Source organism: Schistocerca americana, chromosome 4, assembly GCF_021461395.2.
Source record: "Schistocerca americana isolate TAMUIC-IGC-003095 chromosome 4, iqSchAmer2.1, whole genome shotgun sequence".
In the NCBI taxonomy this organism is placed as follows: Eukaryota; Metazoa; Arthropoda; class Insecta; order Orthoptera; family Acrididae; genus Schistocerca; species Schistocerca americana.
The window spans coordinates 186,775,687-186,795,362 of record NC_060122.1 but is presented as its reverse complement, the minus strand read 5'-3'; positions in this window follow the sequence as shown (position 1 = coordinate 186,795,362).

Here is a 19,676-nt window from a genome sequence, read left to right as displayed (position 1 = left end):
CATATCTCAAATGATAGGGACTGGAGGGTTAATAAGGTAAGTAAATCAATAAGGAATGATAATAATAAGGGAGGCAAACCAATTTCCCAAACGCCGTGTGTTAGTAAAGTATTAAACTTTAAAGCCTTGTCACATGAAAATAACTCCGAGTAAGAGTGCTTCGAATTCCTCACGAGGGATCACAGGTAGCCAACCGCGCGACGCTTGTTTACAGAGAGGCACGGGACAGAAAGCACGTGGTTAAGTAGGCTGTTTAGGTTTTTATATTGGTAACGCCACGTAGCGCTCTGTATGAAAATCACTGTCTGTGCTGTGTGCAGTCAGTAGCTGGTTAGCATTGTTGGAATATTCGCTATTGTAGTGTTGGGCTGTTGGCTGTTAACAGCGCGTAGCGTTGCACAGTTGGAGATGAGCCGCCAGCAGTGGTGGATGTGGGGAGAGAAATGGCGGAATTTTGAGAGCGGATGATCTGGACGTGTGTCTATCAGAAACAGTATATTTGTAAGAATGGATGTCATGAACTGCTATATATATTATGACTTTTGAACACTTTTATGGTAAATACATTGTTTGTTCTCTGTCAATATCTTTCATTTGCTAACTATGCCTATCAGTAGTTAGTGCCTTCAGTAGTTTGAATCTTTTATTTAGCTAGCAGTATTGGCGCTCGCTGTATTGCAGTAGTTTGAGTAACGAAGATTTTTGTGAGGTAAGTGATTTGTGAAACGTATAGCTTAATTTAGTCAGGGCCAATCTCTTGTAGGGATTATTGAAAGTCAGATTGCGTTACGCTAAAAAATATTGCGTGTCAGTTTAAGCACAGTCATACATAATTTTTCTAAGGGGACGTTTCATAAGGAAAAATTATACATGTAGTGATTTTTCCATCGTTAATGTGCCGAATGAAATACGTTTTGTGAATGAATACAGTGTTGTTCCGTAAGTAACATATGACGAGTACTGTATGTAGTTTGTAGGAATTAGCTCGTCTGTTCATGCCGTAGTAACTAGTGTCATATCATTCAGGTGCATAATCTGAATAATGGAGGATGTACACCTTTCGACTAGCGCTGTAATATGTAGTTAGGAGCCTGTCACAGACGATGGCAAGCGGGAAGTTACCAACGCTGTTTTTGGTTTGTAAAGGTGGTGCAAGACAGATGCATTATCAATGCACTACCGGAAGCAGGCAGTTCTGTTTCTCGGCGTTCCAGATTGATAGGAGCGGCCATCGTCGAGCGATTTTTGGAGCTGACGAACGAAATGACTTTTGTCGATACTGAAGTACTATGCCATGAAGACGAAGCAGGTGATTCAGTGGAAGACATCCCGACCAGTGAATCGCAAAATGGTCATAACACTTTGGAAATCTCCAAGTCACTGGGAATATGTGTTTCATCTGTTCCCGATGAGTATTACGAACCGGTTACTAAACGATTGGACTACGGCGCTATACCCCTTGAAGTAAAGGTAAAGGCGGTAGCGCTAGCCAGGAATCATCCAAATTGGAACTTACAAACACTGCAAAAGAATGGAGTAACAACAGTCCTGAAAAGGAAGAAGGACTTGAAATTGTGGAAAAGTGATATCGTTAAAGGAGGGACAAGATACGACAAATACCAGGCGATAAATAAGTGGACGTACTACAGATTTGTCGAATCTCGTTGTCGCAACGAGAATGTAACGACGAGAATACTTCAGGAGTGCCCTGCGGATGCAGCGCTTCAGTATACGGCCAACAATGATTTTACGTTTGCTGCATCATTACCTTGGGCAAGAAATTTCAAATCGGAGTATAAAATTCGTCAACGGCACGTCACTAAATACGTCTCTCATAAGGAGGTACAAAATATAGTAGATATACAGAAAGTGGCGGCTCTTATCAGCACGAAAACGGCGTCACTTATGACCGGTTTTAATCGTGATTACGTGATCAACACCGACCAACAGGATGTGAGTATCGGGTGAACATTCGACGCACGTTATCGCATAAGGGAGAAAGACGAACCCTTGTCGCAGTTGGTAGTAAAAACAAACTAACACATCAGTACACGGCGCAATATGCCATCACAGCCTCTGGAAAAGTGTTGCCTAAGGTTTTCCTGTGTTTACAAGAAACGAATGTTACATTTGGTCCTCGGGTTATAGAAGAGATAAATCGTTTAACCGACTCGTTGAAAAATGTTTACATTACCTGCTCCAAATCCGGGAAACTGACGAATGCAATTTACAGAACATTTCTTGAGAATGTTTTAAAACCATATGTTTCTGATACCAAGTTCTCTCTAATATTGGATTCCAGGAGTGGACAATTTAATACTACAATATATGACACAATGTTTATAGATGGCGAGGGTCTGCCAAACTGCACACCTGTATGCCAACCGTGTGATGTTTATTTCTATCGCCATGTTAAAAACCTTATTTCCAGGCTTCAGAATTGCAGTGTGGTTCTGGAAACCCAGAGGGAATTGCACAACCGCACGGATGCAATAACTATTCACAGCATATTTCATAACCAACTTTCAGCACCGATTTTAAAAAATGGCTCTGAGCACTATGGGACTTAACTTCTGAGGACATCACTCCCCTAGAACTTAGAACTACTTAAACCTAACTAACGTAAGGACATCACACACATCCATGCCCGAGGCAGGATTCGAACCTGCGACAGTAGCGGTCGCGCGGTTCCAGACTATAGCGCCTAGAACCGCTCGGCCACTGCGGCCGGCAGCACCAAATTTTTCAGGCAGTGATATCGTATGCGTGGTACGCATGAAAATTAATTCCCGAAAAAGACATTTTTAAATGTAAACCAAGTTTGTTTTCCGCCGACTCTTTGAAAGGATCAGTGTAGCTGTCGAAAGATTGCATTCATTAGATGTTCTTGGTGTCGTGAGTATATTTGTTTCGAATGTTTATATGACAAGTACCATCCATCTAGTTGTTCGAAGAAAAGTGAGGACACGTAACGGTGACTGGAAGAGACATTGTAATGTGACCTGGAGTATCATTTTAGTTGTTGACTATCCTAAGAGGTTTGAGAAATTAATTTGCCTACCTTATTATTATCATTCTTTATTGATTTACTTACCTTATTAACCCTCCTATCCTTATCAATTGAGATATGGAAAAATACAAACGAAAAGAAAAACACCCGGTAGGTTTCTTCGAGATTCGTACCCGGGTTCTGCGATTCCCAGACAGTTACCTTTTTTTATATCTCATTTTGTTCTATATTGTTCGTTGTATTTGTTCGTGGCGGACGACCGATGACACCCGTTCAGGTTATTCGTTGATCTGTTCACTCAGTTTTTATATTACAGAGGGTAGACAAACCCTCTGACAAAACACGCTGAGCTACCGTGCCGGCATACATTGGCAGTTGCGCTATCGCTGCTGCCGGCGAATAAGCGTTTACCATGTGGGTACAGAAAGGGGAGTTGTAAAGGTTTCTTACCTCGATTTCTGGAAAAGTATGTGTTTTCGGACCCCATACCTGATGATGAAACATGCTCTATTTATAATTATCTATCGATCACGCCATTTTTGAGTCGGTTGCTCGCCATAACCTTTAGGGGTGATTTTCTCAAAAACGCGGGGGTGTTGACCGAAAATATCGTAGATTCCATCGTTTTAGGTTGTACACAAGCGACCTGCCAAATCTGAGCCGAATCGGTTGGCCGTGTCTGAGGCCTTCCCCTTGTTAGACATACAGTGTAACTCGTGCAAGGAACCATGTCGGCCAAGGAGTATCGTCAACTGGTTGCAGATCATTTACACCCCTCTTGTTTTTCGACAGCATTGCCACATTTCAACAAGATAATGCGCCATGCCACAAATCCAGGAATGTGATGGAGTGTTTCGAGGAACACAGCGGCTAGTAGCAATTGATGTCCTAGCCTCTCACCTCGCCAGATCTGAAACCATCCGAACACATCTGGAATGTGACTGAACGTGTCATCAGAGTTCATCGCCCCTCTCCCCTAAATTTACGGAAATTAGGAGGTTTGTGTCTGCAGTCAAGGAGCCACATCCCTACAGCGACCTTCCAAGGCGTCTTTGCTTCCACCCCGCATGCCATGAGGCGTCGCCGCTGTTATCCTTGCCAAAGATGGTCGTACCGAATTTTAGGTGGGTATTTATAATGTTCTCGCTGATCAGTGTAAATGGGAAAAACTCCTAAAATATGAACTAGGTAAGTTAATTATTATTATGTACGTGAAAACCTATGTATTTAAAGGACAATTACACCGTACAGATTCCCTGGAAGACAGTTCCAGGCAATCGATAATGGTTTGAGACACTACGGTGTTATCTGTCACATAAAATGATTAAGATATTACTCGACTGATATTTGTCAATAAAAGCACAGTAGAAGTGCTCCTACAGATTCGAATATGTTACCGGGAATCTGATGAGAGCAGTAGCACCTAGATTAACTTAAGGCATTTAGCCGTTGTGTAAAATTGTAGGACGAGACAGAAACTTCTGTTATTTGCTAGCCTTGTGAAGAAATTTATAAAGGGAGGGGGTGGCTATGAATTTCTCTGGTAACTGAACCTTATTTACCTGTATTCAGTTGTGATATACATTATGAAGTTTCATAAAAATCTACTTCTATTTTCACAATCTACAAACCACACTACAGTGCCTTTAAGAGGGTTCGCCGAACCACCTTCACAATATTTCTCTATTATTTCACTCTCGAAAAGCGCGCGGAAAAACCACCTATAACTTTCCGTGTAAGGTCTGATTCGGAAATGATCGTTTTTCCCCGTATAGCTCGGCGTCAACAAAATATTTTGTCGTTCGGAGGAGAAAGATTGTGACTGAAATTTCGTGAGAAGATCCCACCGCAACGAGAAACTCCTTTGTTTTAATGATGTGCACCTCAAATCCTGGTAGCCGCACAGTCTATCACCGATCGCGTAATTCCCCACGTCGGAGGTTCGAGGCATCCCTCGGACATGGGTGTGTGTGTTGTCCTCAGCGTAAGTTAGTTTCAGTTAGATTTCGCAGTGCGTAAGCTTAGGGACCGATGACCTCAGCAGTTTGGTCCCATAGGATCTTACTACAAATTTCCAAATTCCCAAAATTCATGTCGTTGATACTCTCTCCCTTACTTCTCGATAAAACAAAAACTGCTCTTCTTTGAACTTTCTCAATGTACTCCGTTAATCCTATCTAGTAAGAATTCCACAACGTCCAAGAGCACTCGAAAAGAGGAAAAACAAGAGTAGCGTAGGTAGTGTCTTTGGTAGATCTGTTGCATCTTCTAAGTGTTCGACCAATAAAGCACATTCTCTGGTCCGCCTTCCCCACAACATTTTCAGTGTTATTTCCAAATTAAGTTGTTCGTAATTTTAATTCCTAGATATTTAGATGAATTTAGGGCCTTCCCTTTAGCAGTAATGCGGATGGCTTCACACTTTTCGTTTCTTATGGGCAACTGCCAATTTTTGCACCATACAGAAAACTTCTCTAAATCGTTTTGCAATACGTTTTGATCTTCTGATGACTTTACTAGAGGACAGAATCTGCGAAACGATCATCAGCAAACGACCTAAGACGGCTGCTCAGATTGTGTTCCAAACCGTTTAAATGGCTAACGAACAGCAGAGAGCCCATAACACTACCCTGGGGAACGCGATAAATCACTTCTGTTTTACTGGATGACTATCCGTCAGTTACTACGAACTGTGACCTCTCCGACAAGAAATCACGAATCCATTCGCGTTACTGAGACTATATTCCGTAACCACACAAGCCGCTTGTGAGGTACAGTGTCAAAAGCCTTCTGAAAGTCTAGCTCTTTTCAAAAAAAATTCTGTGGTAGAAGACCTGCATTAAACTACACCCTTGGTAATCTTTTAAAGCACAGACAGTAAGAGTATCATGACGAAATCAACAGTACTATCGGTCTAGTGTTGAACGAAATGACTCTGTTGACGTGCGGGCTAAGAGGGCAGACCAAAACGTTAGGCGTGAAATAGTACAACCACACAGAGGAGAAACGCTGCACTCATGTCAGTGTGGTATTAATAGGTTTATTTTCTTATTTCTTCCTGAACCAAAGGTCATGGCAAACGCGGACTGTGAAAACATACGTCAGAAATAAGCGAATTTCTTAAAATCAAGTTAAACACATCACTGGAGGTTTACGAGGTTGCTACAGAAAATATACTGCATAACAATCATACTAAAGCATTTGTAATTGAATAGAAGCACTAAGCAGAATTTTCTACTCCACAGCAGAGAATGTGCTATATGTGAACCTTCGTTTTTGTAGCAGTGATATGTGTGACGACGTGCAGCGCTCACTGTATGAACTCGCGTTGCGTTGTGACAGAACCGGGCGGGCGCTGTCAGTGCTGACTACCTGTCACACAGGCCGCTGTTATTTTACGAAATAAAAAGAGAAACAAAAGCTAAAAGCATTTCACGAAACGGTAGCGCGAGCGAGTGCCAACGCAGCGAACGTAAACACAGACGGCGGCAAAGGCGTTGTGAGATCAAATTTCAATCAGCAGTGGAAGTCTTTTTACAGAAGGAATGTTTAGCGGGAAACCTGGCGTGAGAGACGAACGGAAGGAAAACAAAACGAATTCCGAACTTGCTGTTGAGAACAAGCTTAAAAGGCTTCACTACATGACAAATGGTTCAAATGGCTATGAGCACTAGGGGACTTAACTTCTGAGGTCATCAGTCCCCTAGAGCTTAGAACCACTTAAACCTAACTAACCTAAGGACATCACACACATCCATGCCCGCGGCAGAATTCGAACCTGCGACCGTAGCAGCCGCGCGGATCCAGACTGTAGCGCCTAGAACCGCTCGGCCACACTGGCCGGCACCTCACAAAAAACCGGATTTTGGGTTACTTCAGCGGCTGAAATTCTGCTGTTAGTTGTGATAGTTATTTTATTCATAAGACGGTCACTCTTGCAAGAGTGTAGGATATGTCGTGATATTACAGATTAAGAACAAAAATCATGAAACAATTACGCACATTTACATACCCATAGGTGTAATTTGACAGGGGGAGGACAGGCCTTATGGCAGGAAACATCACGGTATTTTCCTCAAGTAATTCAGGGAAAACACCGGTAACCTAAATCTGGATGAACCGAATCTCGATCCTTCCGAACACAAGGAGGGATTCAAAAACAGGACACAATCAATAAGCATAACTCCAAAGAAAAATACTAGTTTGCTTATACAGCCTTCCAAGGAAATTACTTCATAATGTAAAAAGCTAGTTCCTGCACTGCTCTCCTCTCAACATCAGTCAGTGCACACACTCCACAAACACAATAGGAGCATCATCTGTAAAATGGCGATGATGATTGTATTTCATTTTGTTTGTCAGAACTTCTCTTTCGCTTGTGTGAAAAACTGGAACCGGATACTCCATAATTAGTGAGATTTCGAATTCAAAATCGGAAAAAGATGCTAGTGTTATAGATTCTTCAGCTTTGTTGTAACCTTTATAATATGGAAGTGTCCTGTGAAGTGACAGACAAGTTAACTTTTATTTACCTGTGTAACTTTTTCATTCACTACTCTATAATCCTTTACTGTTTTTATGTGTTTTTGAGGTACTTTCTGGCTGCTTGAGTTTGTTCTGGTAAAGCTATTTGGACAATTTGTTCTACAATATCATTTCTTGGTAGAAAACTGTGCTTTGTGTTTCTTTGTTTATTCATTCTTTGTCATAGAGTAGTTTTTTCAGTAATTCTCAAGGTTATTTTTCATGTGCTGTAATGTCTTGTGACAGTATTCACCTGGTGAAATTAAAATCCTCAATGTTTTGGAAGGGTCTTTGCAATGAGCAATAAAATTCACTTTTGGTAATTGTTATAATCGTTCGTCTCTGTGTATTAGGTCTTTTAAATATTTAACCAGGACGTGAACATGAACATCTGCTAATGCAATGTCATCTTCGTACAGTTTCCTTTCTAAGAAATGGATGGCCAGTTCTAACGAAACTTTGATACGTTCTTGTAAGTAAAAAACCTAACTAAACTGAATGTGCTGAACGATAGATAAGACAACATTTCAAAAACCAACTGAACGACGAAGATGTTCTGAAAAACCTGAATTTAATCTTGTGAGAAACAAAAGTTAATAGTGAAGTACGCTAAAATTTGTATAGTTGAAAGACTTTAAAAAAAGTCCCTACGGTAACAAAACGGGTTTGAGGCACACAGCAATCGTCGAAAAACATGTAGAGAGAACACACGAAATTCTAATGGAAACGCAGATATGTAAAACGACAAGTTTTCACTGAAGACTGGTTGAGGTACAAGTAGTTATTCACTATTGATAGGGTCACATTTTTTTCAAACATTTGTTACATGATGATTTAGAATTGCCCTTTGAAAGTTAATGGTAGCCTAAAACTGTGTGCTGGGCAGGCAGTCAAAACTGGGAGTTTAGCAAATGTGCTCAATCAGAGAAAAATTTCTTCTGTTCAGCCCTTGTTTGCCGAAGCCGTACGTGAGTCGGTGTTTCTAAATGTCTGAGCCTACTTTTGGTCAAGTCAGAGCATTTTCACCCTCAGGGAATGAACCTAGTGGAGCAGATGCCTTTAGGAATGAAGGGTTTTATGTAGGAAGTTTTCTGTTGCCTTCCGCCGACCTATTGTGAAGTGTGCCGTGTGTAACTGTCACGTGGAAGAATGTAATGAGTGCTTATACAGCTTAGTGTTTGGTTTGTGCTGTTGTGTATCGAGGGAAGTGAGAGGGTAAACTGCCAGTGCCGGCACGTAGCTTACTTCTCTCGAGTAGCAATAAGGGAGCCGCCGACCGTAACGTACCCCCCCCCCCCCCCCCTCCATCAGACGGACGGGTCCCCATCGACAGTGTTCAGTGTTGCAAGCCGTCATTACGTCACTACTTGAGACACTTTGGAGAGGTTTGGAATTTAATCCAAGAATTTAGCACGAACACTGGTGACGAACACCTCTTCGTCTTTGGCAGCCAAATACTGGCAGCGAAAATTTTCCATTTCCAGGTTTCGAACCTGCCTACCTCCAAGCACTTTTTCCGGAGGTAATTTATTAATGTTAAGTGTATAATCTTTGAAGGCAGTACAGACAATTTCGCATCGCGGAGCGTACACAAATGTCCTTTGTTGTGTTGCTGTGATCTTCAGTCCGAAGACTGATTTGATGCTGCTCTCCGTAGTACTCTATCCGGTGCAAACCTTTTATCTCCTTCTGGATCTGTTTACTGTATTCATAACTTCGTCTCTACTGTTCGTAGCTCAACAAGTCACCCCAATATTACACTGCTAATCCCTTGATGTCTCACAATGTGTCCTACCAACCGATTCCTTCTACTAGTACTCACGTTGCACCTCAAATTTCTGTTGTATCCTATTGTATTCGATACCTCCCCATTATTTACATGATCTACCCATCTAATCTTCAGCATTCTTCTGTAGTACTGCAGTTGAGAAGTCGTAATCTCTTCTTGTCTGAAGTGTTTATCGTCCATGTGTCACGTCCATACACGGTTACACTCCATACAAATACTTTCTGAGAAGACGTCCTAACACTTGAACCTATATTTATGACAGCAAATTTGTCATCTTCAATTAGGCCTTTTTTGACACTGACAGTCTACTTTCTGTCCAAATAACAAGGTTTATCGATACTACTTTTAGTGTATCATTTCCTGATCTAGTGTTATATGTTTTACGCTTTATTATAACGGTAATTAGCATTTCGTTTTATTAGAGGCTATAGTTACAGTAATATACGAGGTAAATACCGAGTATCTGACTGACTTCTTCTTCCTCTTCTTCCCCTGCTTCACAATCTTCACTGCCATCTCTTGGCTGCATTACTGCTCTGATGAGTTTATGCCATCAGCTTCTTCCTCCAATACTTTCTTCTGGTTTTTCTCGGTACAGCACGTAATGTTTAAGAAGTTGGTCCTTTGCTATCTTCCCAATTTCAGTCAATGGCTGTTAAAATCTATCAGTGCCGCTGACTATGGCACAGGTACTTACATGACACCGCTATTTATATATGTATATACTTGGGTTAGCGTCCCCTTACGCACCGGATTAAACACTAGTGCATCAATTGAACGCTACAAATATTTAAAAAAGTGGTGCTATAAACACAGTCATATCGCCTTTGTGCCTCAGTGCTCTTCTCACTAATTGCTTGCTTTCTCCGATCTCTTGGACATTACGAAAAGCCTGTCGTAGCTGGCATTTATGAGACCTATCCAGAACAATCGGCAAGAGTTCGAAGTGCAGCTTGCCATACCTTAAAAGAACTGACGAGGATGCGACAAAAATAACCAATTAGTGTTAAGATCAGCAACAAACCCGCAGTCAGAATTAATGGGAGACGCAATCGAACCGGATTATGTGCCTGTGGGAGTGGTTTCGAGACAGTCTCAGTTATACAGGCATGCAGCAACCTGACGCTGAAGAGTGGAAGGATCGCGAGGTGTTAGGGCGGAAGTACCTGTTCCTAGGTAACACAAATTTTGTTACGGAAACGAAATTCAACTACAGACCAAAGTCCCTTCTACACTAGAATTGTGCCAGGAATAAGATACAACAATAATAGAAACCAAAATAAAATATACTGAAAGGCAAAAATTCTGGCAACGAAGTAATTTTTAAATAAATGAATCAGTGCAGCGTGTCTTGTCACTAACTTCAACATGAAACCTTACCCGTAAGAAGTGAGAAATAATATGCAGGGAATTGGTAGACGGTATACTGCTTGATATCTTATTTTAGTGAAGTAAAATATTTTAGTAATATAAAATATCAAGCAGCGCACTGTCTTCCAATTCTCTGCATAATTTCGTTCTGTGACATTATATAAGCTGCAGGCCCACAATAAAAAAAAGTGAACTAAGATACATATTCATTTACCACTTACAATGGCCGAATGATACATTAAGCTAATTCTTTGTAAGCTTCGATAATGCATAAAAGCTTCCAACAGTCAATTAAACACCAGTGTTTCTATGGCGAATAAAGTAGAGGGCACACAATATAAAAACACAGAATTGGCCGCTACAGACAATTTCTGCAGACAATTCAGATAAATTCTAGTGAGATACATTTGATGGACTCCTGATAAAACATGTGCAGTTATTGATAGTGCAGTGATGCTTCGCATTGTAACTCCGTTGTCCACTCCTGCATGTTTCAGAAAGGTGGTCACCAAAGTACTGTAAAAACCAACTTTTGTTCTAGCATTGACTGATTATTACCGCAATTTTTATTCCTATGTTTAGTATTTCATGCAGAGAAGACGCCTTACTCCGTTGGAATTACTGTATTTCATGGCATTCAATAAATTTAATTACAAAACTCGCTTAAGCTTGGGCAGTCTTGCAAGAATTAGATAACAATGGAACACAAATAACTTCATCAGCTTTTACTGATAAATGGGGTGTTAGTCAGTCAGTGTGATTGGTAGCTTCATAACCTAACTGTTGTGTGAATTATCTTCAGAGCATGACGTATCTGAGGAATGAATGGCTACGAGAATTCGTTTTGCAATCTTACAGTAGACAGTTCTACGAAATTGTTAACTGATCACGTTTCAGTTTACGCAATGAGTGTCTTTGAGTGGCCTAGAGGCCTTATATTCCGAAGTATTTATATTTCAAAGTCACTTTTTACAACCTTTTAGGTGAAATGGAACTGTCAGCGTTAGAGAAAGATCTCGGATGTAATTGAATTTGGCCTATAGAAGGATTCCGCCGTTCTCCTGAAAAGCCTGACAGAGAGCACAAAAGTTAAGATACCAGAGTGGCAATTTAGCTTTAATCTTTCCAGAAGTGAGTGCAACGTCTTAATAAGCACCCCCATGAGTGCAACGTCTTAATAAGCACCCCCATCTTTCTATTAGCAAAACTGGCGCAATATTAAGATAGGGTGGGAGTGAGCAATATACTTCGTAACAGTTAGAACTGCGAAAGAAGCTGAACCAATAAAAATGTTCAAGGCTTGTAACATTATACGTTCCTTAAGTACTGTGTAAAGCTTACCCCTGCTCCGCCTAGATACACCTCAAACAGTCGGACTTCGGAGACTTGTATTTATCTTGAGGACACACTGCTTGGTAGTTATTTCTGACCAAGTCGACATACACGGAATGTTTAGTTAAAAGTGGTTCAAATGGCTCTAAGCACTGTGGGACTTAATATCCGAGGTCATCAGTCCCCTAGACGTAGAACTACTTACACCTAACTAACCTAAGAACATCACACACATGCATACCCTAGGCAGGATTCAAACATGCGACCATAGCAACAGCGCGGTTCAGGACTGAAGCGCCGGCCGGCTAATGTTTAGTTAGAGGAGACTCCGACCAAACAATTAAATTTTATTACACTTTGCTGACTTCAGCCGAATTTTAAAACCACATTTATCGCATGAAGATGTCGCAGTACCCAAGCTCAGAAGTCCAGTATCTCATTGGTACTGGGGTGACAAAATGAACTCAGTTGCATGCGCTGATATTCTCGTCATGAGTTTGGATTCGCGTGCTGCCTACCCTTCACGTGCTACGCAAATTTATTTTGTACTGTGTGCGTAAGTTTTAGAATTGGTCCTGCCACTGTATGGAAGACCAGCACGAAATTTAGCTGTGACTGTAACTGCCTAATTCATGTCGTTCAGACCGCTTCGGCTGCCTGTGATTTTGTTGTTCATAAAAATGGTTGGTAACACCGTCAGCCTGCTTCACATACGTGCTAAAAAGAGTGCACATGTCAGTGAAATAGTAATCTCCTTTGACTGCTTCACACCGTTTATGTAAAGTTAAAATTTTTCAATACTAATTTTCTCATCTATGTGACTGATAACTGTTGAAGCAAAAGTGCGCCTCAAAGACATGTTTATTAGCGTAAATTTTCTGGTTTCTATCTATACGTTTACTAGTAACTTCCTTTGGCTGTTTCACTGCCATATATTTAAAGTTTTAATTTTTTTTCAAACAAAATTTTTCATCTATACGATTGACATACTTTTACACAAAAGTGTGCTTCACAGAAATGGACATTTCAAATTTTTCGCATTCGAAGATCTCACAAACTAGTGAGACACGAGTCACCTCTGGTTACTTTACAACTGTGAATGTAATTTTTTTGAATTTTTCTAAAATGGTTCAAATGGCTCTGAGCACTATCGGACTTAACTTCTGAGGTCATCAGTCCCCTAAAACTTAGAACTACTTAAACTTAACTAACCTAAGGACATCACACATATCCATGAGCGAGGCAGGATTCGAACCTGCGACCGTAGCGCCTAGAACCGCTATGCCACCCCGGCGGGCTTTTGAATTTTTGCTAGTAATTCCCGCGGGACGAAATTCCCCCTCGTCCCCTTATGACCGAGCGTGTAAATTAACTATTATTAATTTTTTTGCCTTATTGTTTTTGTATTTATTGGTGCTACAGTCTATTCCATTTGTCGCAGATGTATTTGTTACAGCCAGTGTTACAGCCAGTGTCAACAATCTGCTGATGTGTGTACAGAAACTATTGTTTGAGGAAATTACTTATAAAATTTTGCACGAACAAATATTACTTCCTTTGGCAAACTAAAAATAGGTATCTGTTTCTTTCAGACCTTATTTTATTTCCTCTCAGCACCGTACTACTCCTAGTTCATAGCTTTCTACGATTTAAAACGCATCAAAACTGTACTCTTATCTTGGGTGGTGATGTATTTGGTAACAAGACGCTGTGGAATTTTTTATTTCTCCTTGAAGAAATCGCACCAGGTGTCTGAGGCCTTATACGCAAAATCTTCCTATCGAAATTCAGGTCTGTATGCGAGTCGGACACCCACAAATCGATTATTCTATATTTATTTCGAGTCGATCCTCGGCTTGTCAGTTTGGTTCTCCACCACGATATCTCTTTTTATTAGCGAGAGTTTGCTCTCGAACAGTGCCCAGTACAAATTAACACTCTCCGGAAAAGTGTTGTTCGCTTCATAGAAGTCAGGGACCAATTTGCACCTCGAATCTACCAAGGCGTAAACCAATCATTGGAACAGCATCATCAATTTTTCGACAATTTTTCGTGGCCGTACGTAACAATGGAGCCGCTTTTGTACATTACTGATTCGTGTGATGGGCAAATCTAACACTCCTTATACAATTGCCTGATTGTTGAAGAAATCGGAATTTCGACGGTTTCACTGAAAAACATTTTACCAGAGAGTACGCCGTTCTGCAAAACCTGTGACCAACACTGTTACTGAGAGGTGAAGAATTACATTCACCCATCACATAAAGCACAGCAGAGGAATCACAAGCAGAAGCGACGAAATTAATGAAATATACGCCTGGATCCGTAAGCAGTTGCGTGATCCAGGTCTCTAGAAACTGCCTTGATATGCTTTATTTGCCAAGAAATTATCACGAAATCGCAAAGTATTTAACAATGTTAAATACACCGCGATTGAAATTACTGTATGACTGACAGACTGTAGTGGCAGAGGAGCCGTCGAACAAGCTACGGTTCACAAGTCCCACCGTCTGTGTACGAAAGTGGCACAACAGAAAGCATGTGGCACTGGAGAACGAACTACTATTGGGTGGCGGCTGACCCCTATCACTCGCCTCGTTGGGTCGTCAAAGTAATTTTAATCGGCATCTAGCTTGTTATTCCTGAAGATATTCACACTAACGAATGTGACTATGGCACATGTGCATTCACACGTTGCTCGTAGTCCTCTGCACCTCGAAGCTTTTAATGTTTTTATGATCTAAATCACCTTAGGAATGCACTATTTCTCTTGAAGTATAAAAGTAAAAAATTAGAAATAAAACTGAAATACAAGAATTTATATGTTATGTACATTTATGGGATTTGAAAGGCTTATTTCTTTTGTTAGTGATGAAGTTGTCTTTCGCGATGTAACGAAAATATACGATACTTCCTTGACAAGAAAAGAATCAAAACTGCGGCTGGATAACAACACCGAGCAAAGAATTTCCAAACTTTGCTCTTACCCATTACCCTACTCATACTCGTGCTTTGCTGACATGGGCTCCAACTGATGAAGTAGCACAATAACTTTGTGATTCTTTTCGGAAACTATTGAGTGTTTGTGATAATCCTTTTGCATTTTCTTTATGTTTTCGTCTTCTTTAAAGGCAAAGAGAGAAGATGCGGTAGCCCATCATAGAGCCTATGCCTACCGTCATGTATTTTTTGACTTTCAGTTGTTAAAAAACAGGATTTTTTCTGGTACCAGAGGGAGGAAGGAAGGATTCGCGCTCAGCTAGTGAACGAGTGAGAAGCACGCCATTTTTAGCGAGTTATTGTAGACCGCCATTTTGGGGTCGCTATGAATAAGTGAGGAGTATGTATTTCATATGTGCAGCGTTTAGAAAAATACGGTAATGCTTTATTAACAGAAAGGTCGTGTGAGTTGTTATTTCAAATAGTACAAAAATTACAAGAACTGAAGCCCACCTGTCCGCAGCTCGTGGTCGTGCGGTAGCGTTCTCGCTTCCCACGCCCGGGTTCCCGGGTTCGATTCCCGGCGGGGTCAGGGATTTTCTCTGCCTCCAGATGTCTGGGTGTTGTGTGATGTCCTTAGGTTAGTTAGGTTTCAGTAGTTCTAAGTTCTAGGGGACTGATGACCATAGCTGTTAAGTCCCATAGTGCTCAGAGCTATTTGAACCATTTAAAGCCCACCTGTGTACTTTGGAAAATTACGAAGATCCGATAAGCTTAATGGGAACACGGTCAAGACTTCGAAGGTGAACACGGCGACCAAACGTAGCATTATAAAGAATGGTAAGCACAAATCTACAGCGGAGGAAGACACTACTTCGCCCTGCAAAATAATATTAACTAATACGAACTTATTTCCAGGCATAGCTCAGCTTATTGTGCTTGTAATTCATGCCGAAAAATTAATCTCATTAATTCAATACATTTTAAAAAGCCACGCATTTCAACATTTTATTATCATCTATTCCATTATTTTATTATACTATAAAGTGGCGACAGGTGACAGGCACGATACGTAGTGGGCAAAACTGTGAGTACTAGTATTGTTAGGAAAATGATTGTACATGTATGTTAACAATTTCTTTATGTTCCATGTACGCTGATGATGTGACGGAGACGGTGATGTGATACTGAAGAAATACTATCAAAAGGAAATAATAAATAAATTAGAAGGAAGAAGGGGACAATACCAAGAGCACACAACAAATCACAATAGAGGAAGTACCGTTTACAAGACAACAATCAGGTAGGACCGCGCAATGCATACAGAGAATGCGTTCCCAGTAGACCTATTAGAAAATCCATCCACCTATTTCCTAAAATCCAGAACCTAAAGCTTCAGAGATTAACGCTATTGTAGTCAAGTAGAGATAATAACATTTCTTTATTAGTACGGAAAATATATTGATTGAAGAACAGTTGAGACTACAATTACATACAATTGTATATGCATTTTTTCGCGTGAGAAGTAGCGCGGAAGTGAAATTTTAAAAAAGAAAATTTTTACTTTGATAACTGCAGTGGTATAAGGATTTCTATAAAACAATAAGGAAACGTCATTCGGAAATCAGAATGCCAATGTAGTGGATGTTTATTTGCAAAGTGCAACAATTAGTGGTTTGGAACCGTTTAGCGGTGATTATTTGGATGCTGGGCGCGACATGGCATTGTTGCATTCGACGCCCGTGAATACAGAACATTTAATTACAAGCGATACGTTAATTACAGTAGACGTAACTAACGGCACCTCGAGGCAAGAGAATATATTAAATGAGAGTAGTACGCGTAGTACTGACGCAGATGCTGACAGGCGTAGGCCGGAAGTGAATACGGAAGATATGCAAGCCTTATTTCGAGCCTTAACAGAATCCATACAAACAAGCATGAATGCAATGAAAGCAGACATAAATTCAAAAATGTCGGGTTTAGAGACTGAAATGTCAAGTTTACAAACGATACAAGCAGACATGACTAATATGAAAGCAGGTATGACCACAGTAAAGGCCGAGATCGAGAAGGTTAATACAAACATGACACACATTTCAGACGAGGTAAAAAATTTGCGCACAGAACTCAATAGTCTGGACACGAAGTTCACACAGCAGATTTCACAAATCTCCACGGAGGTGGATAGGAAAATTAATGAACAAGTACAAATTTCGGTTCACGATATGGGTGAGAAATTAAAAGGCATAATGGGTGAAAAATTTGAAACACTAACACACACGTATCGACAGGAGCTATCCGGAATTAGAGAAACCCAAGAGAATTTACAGGCAATGCAAAAGAATACGCAGGTCAACTTAGACAATGTACAATCAGAAGTAGCGAAACTACATTCTTTCGGTGACGACCTGCCAGAAAATGTAGAAAAAATCACATTGGAGGTAGGATTACTCAAGTTAGAACACAAGAGGATCAACTCAGACATTGTGCAGCTTTATAAATCCGTAAAGAGCAATGCAAAGGACAAAATTACAACGTTCGCAGAAAAATACGTACGTAAACAGCGAACCTATGTGGAAGCGGTAAAGGAATTAATGGGGGACAAGGAAGAAGAGATCTTAAAACGCGTAGGACATGATATCAGACAGTTAGTAAAACGGTTAAGAGACGAAATAGTTAACAAACAAAGTACGGTAATATCATCGCCTGGGGCGGTAAGCGGAGCGATAAACAGCCATCCGCCAGTGGGAGAAATCAGTGGCGCGGACAACAATGCCCAACCCACGCCGCGCGACCGCATGTCGACGCACGACGCGAGCAGCGGGCAAAACTTTGCTGAAACAAATATACCATCACTGCAGTGATTACAGGCAGCCAGACTATCCATAGGATCTCCTGGCAATGACATATCAACTAAATAGCAGAAACAGTTCTTTTCAGAGCTCATTAACAAGAAACATTGGACCAACTATCAGACTCCTTCAACTGAATATCGAAAGCATTAGCAGGGCAAAGTGTGACTACCTGTCAAAATTTTTGCTGGAGAACAATATCGATGTCGTCGCCATTCAAGAAACTCGTGTTTCCAGCGAAGAAATATTCCGAAGCCGAGGTCGAATTCCAGGATATTCTGCACTTGGTGTAACTTACCTCGAGGTGTATGGAATTGCTACGTATGTCCGTAACAACATAAACGAAGCTTCGCTGATTTCTGTAAGTGTGGAGGCAGATATACATACAGTTGTCATACAATTGCACGGCATTACTATTACAAATGTTTACAAACCACCCAAAACAACATGGCCCGATTTTGTCCTACACACAGCAGAACATCCTGCAATTTACATAGGAGACTTCAATAGTCACCATGAACTTTGGAAGTACTCTCAAAATGATGAAAATGGGAGCATGCTTGCAGAATGGATCGATGAGAATAATCTTCATCTAGTGTTTGATGCCAAAGATCAAGGCACTTTCAGGTCAGCTGCTTGGGACAAGGATTCAAATCCTGACTTATGCTTTGTTAGCTGCAACGAAACTGGCTTTCCCATCAACACCACAAGGAAAGTGATAGATGCCTTTCCTCACAGCCAACACAGACCTGTAATAATACAAATTGGCTGCACTGTTCCTGTCATACGATCAACTCCGCATGCTCGATGGAATTTCCAGAAAGCCGACTGGATGAAGTTTTCAACGGAACTGGATAAGACCATTCGATGGATACCTCCATCACATAATAACTATCAACGCTTCATTGGTGCAGTAACAGCAACAGCTAAAAAGTGTATGCCAAGAGGATACCGAAAAGAATATGTTCCAGGATGGAATGAGGAAAGTGAAACACTGTACCAATACTTTCAGCAAAGTGGTGACCCAGAGATAGCTACGGAACTATTGTCCAGCTTGGACATGTCTCGGAGGCAGAAATGGGCAGAAACAGTCAAAACTATGGACTTTACCCACTCGAGCAGGAAAGCATGGAGTCTTCTGAGAAAACTGGGAGGAAGTGCACCAGCGTGCAGAAAAAATTCCGAAGTAACACCAGACCAAATTGCTTCCCACATCATTACCACCTCAAGAGTACCTCCTGACAAGAAACATACAAGACATATCAGACGACAGCTTCGTGACCTTAAAAAGAAGGCATCTCCCTCATCTGAGTATACCCATCCCTTCACAGTTTCAGACATTGACTCTGGACTGAAGGACCTCAAACCTCTTAAGGCACCTGGATTCGATGGTATCCACCCAGAATTCCATATGGGAGGAAAAGCTAAGAAATGGCTGGCAGAATTCTTCACTGACATCCTGCTGACTGGTCAACTTCCATCTGAGTTTAAAAAGGTGAAGATAATATCTGTTCTGAAACCTGGCAAACCCAGCAACAGGGTAGAAAACTATCGCCCCATTTCCCTACTCAGCTGCTGCTACAAGCTTTTTGAAAGGCTAATATATAACAGAATAAGTAGCGCTATCTTAGAGAACGTTCCAGTTGATCAGGCAGGCTTCAGACCAGGGCGTAGCTGCTGCGACCAAGTATTGTCTCTCACATCCTTCATAGAGTCAGGATACCAAATGAAGCAGAAAACATCTGTGGCATTTGTTGATCTAACTGCCGCCTTCGACACTGTGTGGAGGGAAGGCCTTATCTACAAATTTCTCCGCATCATACCCTGCAGAACAATGGCTCGACTGATTAACAGC